The sequence below is a fragment of the Triticum urartu genome, chromosome 2A, assembly GCF_056163025.1.
Source record: "Triticum urartu cultivar PI428250 chromosome 2A, HENAU_Tu73, whole genome shotgun sequence".
NCBI lineage: Eukaryota > Viridiplantae > Streptophyta > Magnoliopsida > Poales > Poaceae > Triticum > Triticum urartu.
In genome coordinates this window covers 654,957,654-654,970,531 of record NC_141874.1, presented here as the reverse complement: position 1 = coordinate 654,970,531, position 12,878 = coordinate 654,957,654, and positions in this window count along the sequence as shown.

Genomic DNA, 12,878 nt, shown 5'->3' with positions numbered 1-12,878 from the left:
GTTTAAGTTAATGGATTATTGACACATTTCACTCCATGATATATATTATAGTTCAATGTTTTATCTGATAATGCACTTTGGGAATCGAAGATTAACTAAAGGATGGATTACTTGCTACAGTGCAGGCATCATTGGTCGACGTCAAGGTTGAAGTTGGCTGGCATGCTAGTACCATCGTCAACTCGAGTACTCGACTGCCTAACTAAGTGGTGGGCAGTTCATCTTGGTCAACACCATGGACATGCAGTGCTTTCTATATTTATAAAGCGGGACGAAAGTCTATTTTTGAGTGCTTGTTTGCTTTACCTATGTGCATGTCCATAAGTGTTCAGTGCATCCAGCCAAAGGACGATACTCGCGCTGCCCCCACCCTCTTCCTAGAGAAATTTTGCCAAATAAACTCATCTTTTCTGCTGATTCTCTCTATTAATCCTCTGGCGTCCTTGATCACCATAGGCCACATTCTGCCACGGTGCTGAACCCATGGGACTTGGGCTCCTGATCAGAAACATAGTCTATTCTTCTTGGGTGTACCGCATCGCCCTCTCTATTTTATGCGTTGGCAATCTAAAATGTCTTATATTAATGGGCTAATTATCCTTTTGTCCTTAGTGGTGTCCATGTACTCAGTTTTGCCCTCAGATGCGAATTGTGCTCAGTTTTGCCCCTAGTCCGTGCGCACCGACTCGTTCCGTGAACTCTGCCGTCTCCGTCAGGTCAACCTTTTGACTCGGCCCTTACAGGTGGGACCAGGCGGCAGAGACGGCCAATTTTATTCAGACCGTTGCACGTGTGGCTTGTGGGACCCAGCAGAGAGCCGTTGAGCAGAGAGCCGTTGGCGGGTGTGCTATATAAGCGGGCGACAGCGGCGGTGACCACAGCGACAGAGAGCACGGCGGTGACCACGGCGAGAGGGAGAGCACGGCGGTGGGAAGCTAGCAGTGGAGGGCGCGGCGGTGTTGAGATCCCCTTCGGCTCCGAGCTCCATGTCTTCCTCAAGATCCCGCGCCACCTCGCGGATGCAGAGCCGGGCGCGTGTGGACATTCCTATCTTCGTCTGTCCGCGGTGCCGGGCGGGTGTTGATCGGAGGGTTTCTCAGACACCGAGGAACCAGAATCGTCCGTTCTACGTGTGCAGCGAGAATGAGGTAAGAATCGGGGCAACTGCACCATTTTCATGGTCGGAACCTTTGAGCAATGGGTTGATCTGTTTGGTGTTTATGCAGGTGACATGCTTCTTTCTTTGGGTCGATGCTCTGGCCAAGACTCTGATGAATGAACTGCAAGAAGAGCATGAAGAATGGTTGCGCATGTTGCCACGAACGACAGTGGCCGCATCACGAGCTCCGGAAGAAGAGATGGAGGGCGAAGCACGCACTGACAGAGAGCTAGCTGTTGATCTTAGGATGTTGAATAAGAAGGTTAGGAAGCTTGAAGATCAAGCACTACCAACACCCATTTGCAAATACTTTTGTGCATTTGTAGGTATGGTAATCGCACTGGTTGTAATGTTGAAAATGTATGGAAAGGCATGAACTATGGAGGAATTTGTAATCTTAAAATTTTATGAGAAATTAACCTAGTTTAAATGTTGGTCAAAGTTGTTTAAATGTTGAAAAAAAAGAGAAAAAGTGACCAACATTTAAATATGTTGAAAAAAAGAGAAGAAATTAGGAATTCAAAAACTTTTGATCAATGAAATGCAGCTCTCTGCTCTGCCTTTCTGTCAAAAAAAGATTGCTCTTGGGCCAAATTCAGAGCGTAGAGCCAAGTGCAGGCTACACTAATGGGCCAACTGCATCCAATTAGGCCCATTCGGGGGTTCTCTTGCGTATTTTTCTGTTTTCTGTTATGATTTAATTTAGGCAGTAAATCATAATGCTGAAACTTTTTGTGGAAGCTAATTGAATTATTCCAGAGCCAAACAATTAAGGTTAGAAATTTTTTGGAGCTTTTAATTAATCCAATTCAAATACACCGTGATTTAAATCAAAGACCAAAATGTCATGGAAAATGTGCCTCAGCTCTGGTAGAGGTTTACACCTGGTGCCAAAATAAATGAACATTTTTTAAGGGCATTACATTGAGAAAAAAATAATTTGTCTAAAAAATGAAGGGTGAAAAATGCACAAAAAATTGGTGCGGCTGGGGACTCGAACCCAGGACTGCGTGGGTTTGTGGTGTTTAGGGCTGCGCTGGTAACCGCTAGGACAGATGGCAAGACTTTGACATGGGTAGGGAAGGAAGGTATACATAGTGAGACTGTGAAATTTATCAAAAAAATAGTGAGACCGTGAATGTTTGCACATGCGTGAGAGTGGTTTTCCTTTGTTTTTCACTGAAATTTTGGAGGGTTGGAAGGTTGAAAACGTATGTTTGCACTGCCACATGATTTTGGTTAGAGTGGCACTTGGTTTAAGGGTTAGAGTGGCACTTGGTTTAGGATTTAAAGGGAATAAATTTGCATGTTAGTTCATGACTTTTTTTGAATGAAACAGAGGGCTTCTCACACCCTCCGATTTTCATTAGGGTTTTCATTAATGAAAACCACAAGTTCTCGAACTTCATGACTTGGTTTAGGGAAGAAATGATATGTTTGAGCACGGACATTTTTTAACGCACATAATAAACCCTAATAACTTAGATAAGATGCAACACACCGTACCATTACAATAATAAGTTCACGGACACATGACGAAACATGACACGACACGACATGACATAGAAAAGCAACAAAATAAAAAACGAAACATGACGAGCTTGACTCCGGGCTTGAACATCTTCTTCTTGACCTTCTTCTCCACCTTGGCCGCGCGCACCCCTTCAACACCATCTTCATCTTCACACCTTCTCCTCCTTGTCGTAGGGAAGGGAGTGCATCTGGCCTGGAGTGGGGAAGATGCTCTCGTAGTTGGTATAGATGTTGTAGACGGTGAAGAAGATGGCCTCGCAGCCGCACCAAAAGACTTGGCCGAGGAGCTCGCGCGCGTCAAATGGGTTGGTGAAGGTGACCGTGAGCAGTAGGAGGATGCCGCCGCGGTCACGAACCTCGTTGAGGGTGAACATCCTCGGCGAGCCCCGTGGGAGGTGGGCATAGCCGGCTCTGAGGAAGGCGCGGGTGAGTTCGACGGAACCCCTCACTACTAGGAAAAGGCCTACTAATGGCGCACCGGTTTTGCCTACTAATGGCGCATCACTGGTGCGCCATTAGTATCACGCCACTAGTATTTATTACTAATGGCGCACCACTGGTGCGCCATTAGTATCTGGTATACTAATGGCGCACCACCAAGTGCGCCATTAGTATATAACACCATGCGCCATTAGTATGCCTCCCAGGGGCCATATTTAACCATGTGCTTTGACACACTAATGGCACACTGCAGATGGATGTGCCATTAGTATACTTGGCATACTAATGGCGCACTTTTTGGTGATGCGCCATTAGTATACTTTGGCATACTAATGGCGCACTCTGTAGTGATGCGCCATTAGTATGAATATTAGTTTTTTTTACTTTTATGATTTTTGCACAGGTTACAAAATATATTATTTGATAGAATATAGGCAGTAGCACACAACAACAGCAGATTCATCGAATACAATAGAAGATTAGTCTCCGAATACAATTCATCATATTAGTCTCCGAATTCAATAGACCGAACAAAGATAAAACATTACAAGTCTTGAGACCGCGAGTATCGAGTTTGTCTTCACATTACAAGTCGATATCAATCATCTAAACTACCATCACATAGAAGAGAGCTGCGGTCATCACGATGATCATCATCGCGATGAAACTGGTCTTCATCCGGTTCCTCCAACGCTCCCTCCTCTCTCCCGCTAGATAGCGGGCGTATCTAGATTCCGCCTCCGCCCTAGTGGTGTACCCTTTGTATCTGTTACCGCTGAAACGATGAACCTGTCTCCGACACTCATCCCAGTCGTCGAAGACTCCGAGAACCTTACCCTTGTACACGACATATGACGGCATCTCTATGCACAAGCCAAACAACAGACAATACATACATAAGCAATATATAAGTATGCAACAAAAGGATCGGAAGAGAAAAGTAAGACATTAATAGCACGATTCATGGTCCTACTAATAAATAGCATCGATTACATCTAAGTTGAACGACTGTCCAAACCAAAGAGACATACAATTCATTAAAGTTTAGTTACAACATGAGCCAATCAATGTTTCAGACCTACACATCACTACTTTTGACTCGACTCATGGACAGGAGCGTGGATGAAGCCGCCGTCTGTCGTGATGGTCATGAAATCGCGGGCGTTGTTAGCCTGCATTTGTAGCATTCCGTCTATCTCAATGTTGGACGGTTGATATCTAAGGAAGAACTGCCCCGAGGTATGAAGGACATCTTGATGGATGATGTCCGCAAACTCCGACTGGATGCGAAAGAATTCTTGTCTGATGTCCGCGTCCTGGATTGCCGACAAGCTCGCGGCCCAATCTTTGAGATTATTTGGTAGCAGAAGGTGATGATGGTCCCTTATGATCGCCCGCATGTGATGGAGGGCGTAGTAGGCATCCTTCTGACCGCCAGGCGGCTGCTTGACGCAGCAGAACGTCGTATTGTGGGCGAACACGTGCTTGCCGTACTTACGAACTACCCTGATGAAGGTGCCTCCAGATTTGGCGTAGCCGGGGAGAACATCATCAAGAACTTTCTTGATATTTGTGTAGTCTATCTTGGAGTTACGGTTCGGGTCGAAATACGTGGCCATGGAATATTTCGGGCTTAAGAGGATGAGTGTGCAATGTGTGTCACTACACAGAACACGGAATGTTAGAAAAAAAAGAACGATCGAAATCTAAGAAATCATATGTTACGGGGCGGTTAAGGGATGACTTACTCGGGAAAGTAAGCCACAAGGAAGTTATCCTTATCTGGGTTTGCCAGAATGACGTCTTCGAGGTGTGAACTCGCGACTTGGCGGTCCCCAGCGCTGCTCAAGAGCTTGGCACGCATGTAGAAGGGGTCGACGATCACGATGTCCGGGGTCTTGTCTCTAATGATCCGCATCTCCATACTCAGCGAAAACAGCCGAACGAAGGTGTAGTGCAGCGGATGAAGGTTGAACATAGCAAAGATGTCATCAAACCGCAGGACGATCGTACCCCCGATGGCGCCATCCACAAAGCCCTTGCCCTCTGGCACCTTGGCCACGAAAACCGGGTATGCCACATCATTCTCTCTGAGACGCCGCTTCTCCAAAGAAAGAACACTGTCGTGCAGACTCCGCATAGCACCGGTTGCAGCATTGAGCATATTTGTCGGTAGCATCACCCTACCCGCCACATGCACCCTCCTCGAGATATCCTTAGGTGAAGGTGGCCCGTCCTGAGCACGGATCGTACTCGGTGCCGGCTGGCTCGCACCGGCGGCCTTTTTAGTCGGCCGTTTCCGGCCCTTCTTCTTGATCTGCTGTAATGGGACCGAGTTCTGCTCACAGACCGCCTTCTTGAGCGTGTTGGGGCTGATAATATTTGGCACCTCCGCTATCTGAGGCTCGGTGAAGGCGGCAGCTGGAGGCGTCTCCTGAGAACTGAACGCCAGACGACGCCTGTTGCAATTGGGTTTCTCCGCCGTACCAGCTAGATCGCGGTCGTCTTGTTTGGGTTCTTGAGAAGGAGGCCCGCAGAACTCATCACCGTGCCCATGTTCGGCAAAGTACTTATCGACGTTGGTAAATTACCATCGTCATTGTCGTCGTCGTCCGGATCCTGTGCCATATGCATGTCCGGATCCTGTGCCATAGGGATGTCCGGCATGTCCGGTAGCGTTGCGGCGTTCTTGCCATGGCTTGGCGCCGGCACGACTGGCGGTCTTGTCTGTGGGGTGGTGTCCCCCGCCCCCAAACGAATCTGGCTCTTCGGCCAAAGCAGGGGCCAGCTTACGCAGGCGCTGAGGGTCATCTCATCTTCTTTGTCGGCCCCAGCGGGTCGAATCGGAGGTAACAGCTCGTCGCAGCCTGGCAGCACCTGAACCACTTCAACCCTATACATTGTGGGTGGCATCGGATTACCTGGAACACGGGGTTGCCCGGTTGAACGATTCTGCCCTTGGCGACATCGACCAACTCGCCGCCCACGAAGTGCAGGAGAGTGCAAGGAACGTCGGCGGCGCCCTGCAAAAACATGTAGGGCGTCAGGGATGCCTAGTCAAAGGCAAGGAGATGAAGTCCTCGGCCGAGAGGCTTAGTTACCGTGATGTTGTCGAGCTCGGCTAATGTCGAGGCACCGCCAACGGCGGGCGTGCAACTGACGGAGGGGCCGCTTGCTGGCGAGGTGCCGGCCGGCGTACACCCGGGTGCATTAAGCTCCAATGCCGGCGTCGGAGACACCAATACCGCCGCCGCCGTAGACACCAATACCGCCGCCGCCGGAGACACCAATGGCGCCGCCTACGTGTTGTGCGAGTTGCTGGCCGTGAAGCTGGGAATCGGGGGCGGCCCCTGTTGGCCACCCGCAATCCACGTCGTCATCCCATGAATCAAGGTAGGCATAATGCCGGTGAGCGTCGATCCTAGTTGTTGTTGCACTTGCTCTTGGACCATCTCCGGAATCCGCGCCACTTGCGCCTTGAGTGCTTCAACCTCTCGCGACTGGCTTTCCGAGCTGGTCTTTTTCTCCTTTCGCCCACCAGCGCCATAGTATGACGACCATTTTGTGGACAAGCCTTTGCCGGCCACACGACCAGCTGACGTCGGCTTATTGAGTGAAGGAAATATGCCCTAGAAGCAATAATAAAGTTATTGTTTATTTCCTTATTTCATGATAAATGTTTATTATTCATGCTAGAATTGTATTAACCGGAAACATAATACATGTGTGAATACATAGACAAACAGAGTGTCACTAGTATGCCTCTACTTGACTAGCTTGTTAATCAAAGATGGTTATGTTTACTAACCATGGATAAAGAGTTGTTATTTGATTAACGGGATCACATCATTAGATGAATGATCTGATTGACATGACCCATTCCATTAGCTTAGCACCCGATCGTTTAGTATGTTGCTATTGCTTTCTTCATGACTTATACATGTTCCTATGACTATGAGATTATGCAACTCCCGTTTGCCGGAGGAACACTTTGTGTGCTACCAAACGTCACAACGTAACTGGGTGATTATAAAGGAGCTCTACAGGTGTCTCCAAAGGTATATGTTGGGTTGGCGTATTTCGAGATTAGGATTTGTCACTCTGATTGTCGGAGAGGTATCTCTGGGCCCTCTCGGTAATGCACATCACATAAGCCTTGCAAGCATTGCAACTAATGAGTTAGTTGCGAGATGATGTATTACGGAACGAGTAAAGAGACTTGCCGGTAACGAGATTAAACTAGGTATTGGATACCGACGATCGAATCTCGGGCAAGTAACATACCGATGACAAAGGGAACAACGTATGTTGTTATGCGGTCTGACCGATAAAGATCTTCGTTGAATATGTAGGAGCCAATATGGGCATCCAGGTCCCGCTATTGGTTATTGACCGGAGATGTGTCTCAGTCGTGTCTACATTATTCTCAAACCGTAGGGTCCGCACGCTTAATGTTACGATGACAGTTATTATGAGTTTATGCATTTTGATGTACCAAAGTTAGTTCGGAGTCCCGGATGTGATCACGGACATGATGAGGAGTCTCGAAATGGTCGAGACATAAAGATTGATATATTGGAAGCCTATATTTGGACATCGGAAGTGTTCCGGGTGAAATCGGGATTTTACCGGAGTACCGGGAGGTTACCGGAACCCCCCGGGAGCCATATGGGCCTTAATGGGCTTTAGTGGAAAGGAGAAAGGGGCAGCCCAAGGTGGTCGCGCGCCTCCCCCCTCCCCTAGTCCTATTAGGACTAGGAGAGGTGGCCGGCCCCCCTCCGTCTCTTTCCCCCTCGAGGAATCCTAGTCCAACTAGGATTGGGGGGGGGAGTCCTACTCCCGGTAGGAGTAGGACTCCTCCTGCGCCCTCCTCCTGGCCGGCGGCCCCCTCCCCCTTGGCTCCTTTATATACGGAGGCAGGGGGCACCTCTAGACACACAATTGATCAACGTGATCGTTCCTTAGCCGTGTGCGGTGCCCCCTGCCACCATATTCCACCTCGGTCATACCGTTGTAGTGCTTAGGCGAAGCCCTGCGTCGGTAGAACATCATCATCGTCACCACGCCGTTGTGCTAACGAAACTCATCCCCGAAGCTTTGCTGGATCGGAGCCCGGGGAGCGTAGCTGTAGGTGTGCTAAGAACTCGGAGGTGCCGGAGTAACGGTGCTTGGATCGGTCGGATCGGGAAGACGTACGACTACTTCCTCTACGTTGTGTCAACGCTTCCGCAGTCGGTCTGCGTGGGTACGTAGACAACACTCTCCCCTCTCGTTGCTGTGCATCACCATGATCTTGCGTGTGCGTAGGAAAATTTTGAAATTACTACGTTCCCCAGCAGTGGTATCAGAGCCTAGGTTTTATGTGTTGATGTTATATGCAGGAGTAGAACACAAGTGAGTTGTGGGCGATATAAGTCATACTGCTTACCAGCATGTCATACTTTGGTTCGGCGTTATTGTTGGATGAAGCGGCCCGGACCAACATTACCCGTACGCTTACGCGAGACCGGTTCTCCCGACGTGCTTTGCACAAAGGTGGCTAGCGGGTGACAGTTTCTCCAACTTTAGTTGAACCGAGTGTGGCTACGTCCGGTCCTTGCGAAGGTTAAAACAGCACCAACTTGACAAACTATCGTTGTGGTTTTTTGATGCGTAGGTAAGAACGGTTCTTGCTTAACCCGTAGCAGCCACGTAAAACTTGCAACAACAAAGTAGAGGACGTCTAACTTGTTTTTGCAGGGCATGTTGTGATGTGATATGGTCAAGACATGATGATATATAATTTGTTGTATAAGATGATCATGTTTTGTTGAAGTTATCGGCAACTGGCAGAAGCCTTATGGTTGTCTCTTTATTTCATAAGATGCAAGCGCCAAATAATTGCTTTACTTTATTGCTATGCGATAGCAATAGTTGCAAGAGCAGTAGTTGGCGAGACGACCATGTGACGACACATTGATATAGATCAAGATGATGGAGATCATGGTGTCATGCCGGTGACGATATAGATCATGACAGTACTTTGGAGATGGAGATCAAAGAAGCAAGATGATGATGGCCATATCATGTCACATATTTTGATTGCATATGATGTTTATCTTTTATACATCTTATTTTTGCTTTGATTGATGGTAGCATTATAAGATGATCTCTCACTAATTATCAAGAAGTGTGCTCCCTGAGTATGCACCGTTGCCAAAGTTCGTCGTGCCCAGACACCACGTGATGATCGGGTGTGATAAGCTCTACGTCCATCTACAACGGGTGCAAGCCAGTTTTGCACACGCAGAATACTCGGGTTAAACTTGACGAGCCTAGCATATGCAGATATGGCCTCGGAACACGGAGACCGAAAGGTCGAGCATGAATCATATAGTAGATATGATCAACATAACAATGTTCACCATTGAAAACTACTCCATTTCACGTGATGATCGGTTATGGTTTAGTTGATTTGGATCACGTGATCACTTAGAGGATTAGAGGGATGTCTATCTAAGTGGGAGTTCTTTAAGTAATTTGATTAATTGAACTTAAATTTATCATGAACTTAGTCCTGGTAGTATTTTGCAAATTATGTTGTAGATCAATAGCTCGCGTTGTTGCTTTCATATGTTTATTTTGATATGTTCCTAGAGAAAATTGTGTTGAAAGATGTTAGTAGCAATGATGCGGATTGGATCCGTGATCTGAGGTTTATCCTCATTGCTGCACAGAAGAATTATGTCCTTGATGCACCACTAGGTGACAGACCAATTGCAGGAGCAGATGCAGACGTTATGAACATTTGGCTAGCTCAATATGATGACTACTTGATAGTTTAGTGCACCATGCTTAATGGCTTAGAATCGGGACTTCAAAGACGATTTGAACGTCATGGACCATATGAGATGTTCCAGGAGTTGAAGTTAATATTTCAAGCAAATACCCGAGTTGAGAGATATGAAGTCCCCAACAAGTTCTATAGCTAAAAGATGGAGGAGAATCGCTCAACTAGTGAGCATGTGCTCAGATTGTCTGGGTACTACAATCGCTTGAATCAAGTGGGAGTTAATCTTCCAGATAAGATAGTGATTGACAGAATTCTCTAGTCACCATCACCAAGTTAGTAGAACTTCGTGATGAACTACAATATGCAAGGGATAACGGAAACAACTCCCAAGCTCTTCGTGATGCTGAAATCAACGAAGGTAGAAATCAAGAAAAACATCAAGTGTTGATGGTTGACAAGACCACTAGTTTCAAGAAAAGGGCAAAGGGAAGAAGGGGAACTTCAAGAAGAACGGCAAGCAAGTTGCTGCTCAAGTGAAGAAGCCCAAGTCTGATCCTAAGCCTGAGACTAAGTGCTTCTACTGCAAAGGGACTGGTCACTGGAAGCGGAACTACCCCAAGTGATTGGCAGATAAGAAGGATGGCAAAGTGAACATAAGTATATTTGATATACATGTTATTGATGTGTACTTTACTAGTGTTTATAGCAACCCCTCAGTATTTGATACTGGATCAGTTGCTAAGAGTAGTAACTCGAAACGGGAGTTGCAGAATGAACAGAGACTAGTTAAGGGTGAAGTGACGATGTGTGTTGAAAGTGGTTCCAAGATTGATATGATCATCATCGCACACTCCCTATACTTTCGGGATTAGTGTTGAACCTAAATAAGTGTTATTTGGTGTTTGCGTTGAGCATGAATATGATTTGATCATGTTTATTGTAATACGGTTATTCATTTAAGTAAAAGAATAAATTGTTGTTCTGTTTACATGAATAAAACCTTATATGGTTACACACCCAATGAAAATAGTTCATTGGATCTCGATCTTAATGATACACATATTCATAATATTGAAACCAAAAGATGTGAAGTTAATAATGATAGTGCAACTTATTTGTGGCACTGCCGTTTAGGTCATATTGGTGTAAAGTGCATGGAGAAACTCCATGCTGATGGGATTTTGGAATCACTTGATTATGAATCACTTGATGCTTGCGAACCATGCCTTATGGGCAAGATGACTAAAACGCCGTTCTTCGGAACAATGGAGCGAGCAACAGATTTGTTGGAAATCATACATACTGATGTATGTGGTCCGATGAATATTGAGGCTCGCGATAGGTATCATTATTTTCTGATCTTCACAGATGATTTGAGCAGATATGAGTATATCTACTTGATGAAACAAAGGTCTGAAACATTTGAAAAGTTCAAAGAATTTCAGAGTGAAGTGGAAAATCATCATAACAAAAATGAAAAATTTCTACGATATGATCGTAGAAGTAAAATATTTGAGTTACGAGTTTGGTCTTCAATTAAAACAATGTGGAATAGTTTCACAAACTCATGCCACCTGGAACACCACAGCATAATGGTGTGTCCAAATATCATAACCGTACTTTATTAGATATGGTGCGATCTATGATGTCTCTTACCGATCTACCACTATTGTTTTGGGGTTATGCATTAGAGACAGCTGCATTCACGTTAAATAGGGCACCATCTAAGTCCGTTGAGACGACACAATCTGAACTGTGGTTTGGCAAGAAACCAAATTTGTCGTTTCTTAAAGTTTGGGGTTGTGATGCTTATATGAAAAAGTTTCATCCTAATAAGCTCAAACCCAAATCGGAGAAATATGTCCTCATATGATACCCAAAGGAGACTGTTGGGTACACCTTCTATCACAAATCCGAAGGCAAGACTTTTGTTGCTAAATTCGGAGTTTTTCTAGAGAAGGAGTTTCTCTCGAAAGAAGTGAGTGGGAGGAAAGTAGAACTTGATGAGGTAACTGTACCTGCTCCCTTATTGGAAAGTAGTTCATCACAAAAATCTGTTCCTGTGACTACTACACCAATTAGTGAGGAAGCTAATGATGATGATCATGTAACTTCAGATCAAGTTACTACCAAATCTCGTAGGTAAACCAGAGTAAGATCCGCACCAGAGTGGTACGGTAATCCTGTTCTGGAAGTCATGTTACTAGACCATGACGAACTTGCGAACTATGAGGAAGCGATGATGAGCCCAGATTCCGCGAAATGGTTTGAGGCCATGAAATCTGAGATATGATCCATGTATGAGAACAAAGTATGGACTTTGATGGATTTGCCCGATGATCGGCAAGCCATAGAAAATAAATGGATCTTCAAGAGGAAGACGGACGCTGATAGTAGTGTTACTATCTACAAAGCTAGAATTGTCGCAAAAGGTTTTCGACAAGTTCAAGGTGTTGACTACGATGAGATTTTCTCACTCGTATCTATGCTTAAGTCTGTCCGAATCATATTAGCAATTGCTGCATTTTATGAAATCTGGCAAATGGATAAACAAAACTGCATTCCTTAATGGATTTACTAAAGAAGAGTTGTATACGATGCAACTAGAAGGTTTTGTCGATCCTAAAGGTGTTAACTAAATATGCAAGCTCCAGCGATCCATCTATGGACTGGTGCAAGAATCTCGGAGTTGGAATATACGCTTTGATAAGTTGATCAAAGCATATAGTTTTATACAGACTTGCGGTGAAGCCTGTATTTACAAGAAAGTGAGTGGGAGCACTACATCATTTCTGATAAGTATATGTGTATGACATATTGTTGATCGGAAATAATGTAGAATTATTCCGCAAAGCATAAAGGAGTGTTTGAAAGGAGTTTTTCAGAAAAAGACCTCGGTAAAGCTGCTTACATATTGAGCATCAAGATCTATAGAGATAGATCAAGACGCTTGATAAGTTTTTCAATGAGTAC